Source organism: Zootoca vivipara, chromosome 1 (assembly GCF_965207765.1).
Source record: "Zootoca vivipara chromosome 1, rZooViv2.hap1.1, whole genome shotgun sequence".
Classification (NCBI taxonomy): domain Eukaryota; kingdom Metazoa; phylum Chordata; class Lepidosauria; order Squamata; family Lacertidae; genus Zootoca; species Zootoca vivipara.
The window spans coordinates 22948573-22954572 of NC_142582.1; the positions used below are offsets into that span (position 1 = coordinate 22948573).

The 6000-nt window shown below is 40.1% G+C and overlaps 1 protein-coding gene across 6 annotated transcripts in view; it reads left to right on the plus strand.

The window, feature by feature from the left end:
• Window positions 1-1673, plus strand: part of ITPRID2 (ITPR interacting domain containing 2) — a 67678-nt gene extending 66005 nt beyond the window's left edge. For all 6 annotated transcript variants that reach the window (XM_035133656.3, XM_088660541.1, XM_035133666.3 and 3 more), the window contains one exon: window positions 413-1673. The gene's annotated coding sequence lies outside the window, so the exon portion shown is untranslated. The remainder of the gene's footprint in view (window positions 1-412) is intronic.
• Window positions 1674-6000: the final 4327 nt, after the last annotated feature.

The following is a 6000-nucleotide window of genomic DNA, read 5'->3' on the forward strand; positions in this document are numbered from 1 at the left end:
TTTTACAATTTCAAATAAACATTTTACATCCTTAAAATACCAATGACTTCCCTTCTTCTCTTTCCATGGTTCATTTTACGGTATCATAAATCTCTGCATATTTTACAAAAACTATACCATTCAGTATTCCATTATTGCACCCATCGAAACTTATTTACACTGTTGAATTTATCTTCACGCTGCCAGCATTTTCAGCTGTGCACAATTATTTCCCATATATTCAATAAAGGTTTCCCAATCTTCTTTAAACATATGTTCTTCTTGTTCTCTTATTCTATGGGTTCAGTCTGCGAGTTGTGAGTCCCAGGTGTTGAGATGTGTGTTGCTGCTTTCACCGAATAAATATATTTGTTTTTGATTTGAAATGACAATCATGCAATAACTCTCTCTCCCCCCCCCCAAATAACAACAGGTTGGCATGTGGGCCAGGGACACTGTGGAATTCGCCTTTTGGAAGGCTAGATGGGACGTGTCTGCCTGCACTCAGGAGGACAGAAGTGAAGGCTACTGTATACAGTCCGCAGTTGTGTGCTGCTTAATGTTCCACTTCAGCTCCCTCTGCTACGACTGGGACCCTCTACATCTTACTACTGCCCATGAACCATCTTCCAAGCCTTAATATTTATTTGTACATTCCTACGGTTCATTTGTGCATAGTGTCTTGCTATTATTATTATTATTATTATTATTATTATTATTATTATTATTATTATTATTATTTCTGTGTAGAGGTGTTCCTCGTAAAACTTGAAGACTTCCTCGATCTACCCCAGTTATAAATAGCCTAGGATTGTTGTCGTTATTTTATATATATGTAAAAATAAAAAACCACTGACCTCTGTGAGGTATTTAACTGTGCAATAACTGATTCACTCTGAGAGCTTGAAACAATTATAGTAACTATTTTCTCTGCTGTTACCAAGTGCCACGTCAAAAGAGGAGAGGAACCTGTTGTGGTGGTGTTTTTTTTTAAAAAAATGCTGTAACTCTTGGGAGAAGCTGTTTGCAAAAAGTTTAGAGAGCTAAATGAACTTATGTAAAACTACTAAAAACGCTTACACTGAGAACCTTATCTTTGGGCAGTAGACACCTTTTAAAAATAAATAAAAAAGTCTGCTTCTTTAATCTTTCTTATTGGGGGTGTGCTTTGTATTGTTTTAAAAATCTTTAATATATATTGATAACTTCTCAACGGTATCAGGAGGCGGCCTTTTTCTCCTTTTAATAAAACAAGCCTATAAAACACTAGAGGGTTTTTGTAAGTGGATAATGCTGTTGTTATGGGGGAATCGGAAGGAATTGTTCCCCTTTTACTGAAGTTTTACTATGGCCCAGGGAAAATGGCATGTATGAAATTGTATGTTGGTGGTGGTTTTGGTTTCTTTTACATGTTTTTTTTTTGTCAATGGGATGCTAGACAGTCATGGTTTAATAATGTCTAGATTATTGCCACTGGGATTCCTTATGTTTCTCTGGTTTTGTTTTTTTGTTTTTGTTTTTTAAATATGTCTTCAACTAATAAAATCAAGATTGTGTTGAATACATAATCAAAACTAGTAAAACCATAACTATATTGTGTGAGAAAAGTCTGTCAAAGTGCATTTGGAATGGACATAAGGGCTTTCATATTAAAAGGGGCTGTTATGCCAATAAAATATTTATTTTGCCTACAAGTGTTTTGAACTCATTCTTTTCATTGGTTTTCAGACGCTGGAGTCTTCTGGCTGGATCCTTACATAGGCATTTGAGAGAAGAATTGAGCTTGCACATGAATCCTGGTTTATACATGCAGCAAAATGAGATATTAGAACCCCGAGCTGGTTATAATGGACTGAACCACCTCAGGTGACAGGTGTGTGTGTGTGTGTCATGTATGAACATTCCTTCACATTACAAGAGACACACAAGCCATGTCCAGTCATTCAGGTTGTGCAACTGAAGTTGATCTGGAGCTCTTGCACAACAAATCTGTTACCCCCTCCTGACCCCTGCAAAAAAGTGACTTTTCGCTATAATCATAGCTGCCAAGTTTTCCCTTTTCTCGCGAGGAAGCCTATTCAGCATAATGGAAAATCCCTTTAAAAAAGGGATAACTTGGCAGCTATGGCTATAATGCTGCCCATCTGATTGGGTCGCTTCAGCCACTGTGGATGGCTCCTAACAAAAAATAGAAAATAAAAAAACCAATACAATATCGCACACTAAAAACTTCCCTGAACAGGGCTGCCTTCACATGTCTTTTGAAAATCACATAGCTGTTTGACATCTACTGGAATAGTGTTCCACAGGGTGGGCACCACTACCAAAAAGGCCCTCTGCCTGGTTCCCTGTAACCTCACCTCTCACAATGAGGGAACCACCAGAAGTCCCTCAGAGCTGGATCTCAGTGTCCAGGCTGAATGACGGGGGTGGAGACGCTCCTTCAGACCAGAGATTATGGGAGTTTTAGTTCAGTAATCATCTGTGGGGCCAAATGTTCCCCATACCTGGCCTAAAGAAAAGGCTGGATTCAAGGATTTTACTGCTGAATGGAGCTATTGGGCTTATGTCTTTCTTAAGAGTTTCCTGTAGGTATCTAGATAGCTGGTGTGAGAACACTTCTGGGTCAGATGGACCTTTGAGCTGATCCAGCAAAGCTGTTCTTCTGTTCTAATTTACCTATAGATCAGGCACTCCAGATGTTTTGGCCTACAATTCCCATGATCCCTAGTTAACAGGACCAGTGGTCAGGGATGATGGGAATTGTAGTCCAAAACATCTGGAGGGCCGAAGTTTGGGGATGCCTGCTGTAGATTAATGTTCTGTGTCAATGGAACAGACTCTTCCTGGTTTCTTGCTACCATTTCAAAAGCTACATTAAAGGTAAAGGTAAAGGACCCTTGGACAGTTATGTCCAGTCAAAGGCGACTATGGGGTTGCAGTGCTCATCTCACTTTTCAAGCCAAAGGAGCCGGCATTTGCACACAGACAGCTTTCCGGGTCATGTGGCCTGCATGACTACTGTAAACTGCTTCTGGCTCAACAGAACACCGTGATGGAAGCCAGAGTGCACAGAAACGCAATTTACCTTCCCGCTGCAGTGGTACCTATTTATCTACTTGAACTGGTGTGCTTTTGAACTGCTAGCTGGGACAGAGCAATGGGAGCTCACCCCATCATGGGGATTTGAACCCCCAACCTTCTGATTGGCAAGCCCAAGAGGCTCAGTGGTTTAGACCACAGTGCTACCCATGTCCATAGCAGCTCACTGTCACCACAGTTATGACTCTGTGCTCCTGGCTACTTAACACAGCCTCAAGTGTAATTTGATTGATGCATAGATCCATAGGTTGTCAATGTACATAGAAAATAGCATGCTATTTCCCCCCATATGGTATAGGGTTGTTTTTTTGCCACTTCCTGCCACATGCAACAACCATCACTGAAGCAAACCTGCTCAAACTGGCCTTAAAAATGACTTTCATTGCACTGAGGACGACGGCACCTACACAAACAATCCTTCAGGCTGACGTTATGATGGTGATGAATGTAAGCAATTTATTGGGCTTGCTGGCCGGGATCCCAAGCACCACGCGACTAATTGTACATGCCTACATGGGTTTCAAACAGCGGCCTTCTGTGCAATGTGTCTCTTTTTAATTCTTCACGGTCTCATTGTGTCTCTCCAAAAGAGCTTTTATGTTCTCCACTAGTGAATAAAACAGTGTCACTTGTTCTAGATACCAAGTTGTACTCTTCTACACCGCAGTCAGAGACCCTAGGGTAGGGTTTCCATATGTCCGGAATTTCCTGGACATAACCAGAATACGGCAGTCAGAAGCAGTCTCCGGGCAGAAAATGCTGAAACGTCCAGGAAAATCCAAACGTATGGCAACCCATTTCGGTTGCCATAAAAATAGCTCAAAAATTTCTGACTCCCATCAGCCTGTATTGCCAAGCTTCAGAGATGATGGGAGTTACAGGCCAACTTTTATAAGGCGACAGGTACATCACTCCTGAGCTACATGTTTTGCCATTTTCTAAACCATGTTCATAGACATGGGCACTACAGTGGAACCTCGGTTTATGAACACCTCGGTTCATGAATTTTCGGTTTACGAATGCCGCGGACCCATCTGGAGCGGATTAATTCACTTTCCATTACTTTCAATGGGAAAGTTCGCTTCAGTTTATGAACGCATCAGTTTATGAACAGACTTCCGGAACCAATTACACCCATGCTTCGGGTTAAGTACGCTTCAGGTTGAGTACTCCGTGGACCCGTCTGGAACGGATTAATCCACTTTCCATTAATTTCAATGGGAAAGTTCGCTTCAGTTTATGAACGCTTCAGTTTAAGTACTCCGCGGACCGTCTGGAACAGATTAATCCACTTTCCATTACTTTCAGTGAGAAAGTTCGCTTCAGTTTATGAACGCTTCAGTTTATGAACAGACTTCCGGAACCAATTGTGTTCATAAACCGAGGTACCACTGTACTAAGAACTATTATTACAACACTGGAAGTCGTAGGTGGCCTCTGGAAATTTTAGTATCTTTACTGAAGTTGCCAAGTGACGTCTGTTTTAAACCACTCTACCTTCGTCAATGGGATGCAGGTGGCGCTGTGGGTTAAACCACAGAGCCTAGGGCTTGCCAATCAGAAGGTCGGCGGTTTACCCTTTACCTTTACCTATCTTTGTCAATAATCACTTTCTTAACAACTTTTGTATTTCACATGAAAACTATTTAAGCTTGGAGTGGGATATGGGTTCTCGTCTTCACTTTTCTTTTTCCACTTGACACTTTCAAGTGTCTTTAATATTTTATGATCAGTTACTAATACTTTATCCAATTTTAAACTGTACGATTCTGTACTTTTCTACTTCCTACACTAAAAGAGTAGTGGTACTCGTGTAATATGTGGGAGGTAGGGATAATGTTTGCTTTATTCTGTTTTTAGTATTGAAATAGTTGAATAAAAATGCTGTCACGTTGTTGAGTTCAAAATTAAGCACATTTAAACCCGGGACCTGAATATTTTGAAACAATTGCTCTTTTCCCCCAATCTAAAAAGAGATCCTGTCCTTTCTGTTTATTATAAACTCAAAACTCATTTTTTTTAAAAAAAAAACATGCAGTCAAAGTGGAGGAAATGATAACTTTTCATTTCTTATTGTATTTGTAAATCCTTTCTAAATATTCCTGCAAAATTAATATACTTTAAAAGTCAATTTCTATCCTCATTATTTTTTTAAAAAAAAATGGTTATTTTTACACCGTGGCTGACAAAAAGATGACCCAAACTATTATTATTCTTAATGTTGCTAAATCTTCATATCACAAATGCTGGTTCCTGGAAACTCAATTGATTTTCAGTCATTGCAACAGCCCTAAATACTTGATTTCCTGATTAAATACACTAGAGCAGAATTCTGATCTAGGCTCAATGAAATCAATTGAGCTTCCTTCCACGTAATTGTGTTTATGAACTGGGTGTTAGCTAGCCAAACATTTGTCTCTTCTATTGAACCGTATGTAGCTTTAAGGAGACAGCAGTGTTTGCAATTTATAATAAGGTTATGCATCTTTAATCTATCTCATTTCCTATAAGCAGGCTTTGCAATTTCTACGAAGAGCAGAAAGAAATCCCTATCTGTAAATCAAGTGTTTACATATTGCCTCTCTCATGGGTAAAGTATCAAGAGAAACCAATTTTTAATTTAAATGCTCAAGTTACGTGTGCAGTACAGATTGTGAAGGCCATTAGAGCTTCTCAGGGTCTTCAGTCTTGAAAGATTGCCTTTTAACTCCGAGGCCAAGCTGGGGCTTCTCGCTGGGAAAGGAAAGGCTCTTTTCGGTTCTTTGTTGTGCCTCAATTTCATGCCCTCCACATGTATTCCAAAAGAAGTCCCATCATCCTTGCCCTTTGGTCCTGCTGGCTGGGGTTGATGGTATCTGGAAGTCCATCAACATCTGAAGGGCACCACATTGGCTACCCCTGCTTCATTTGAGGAACCTC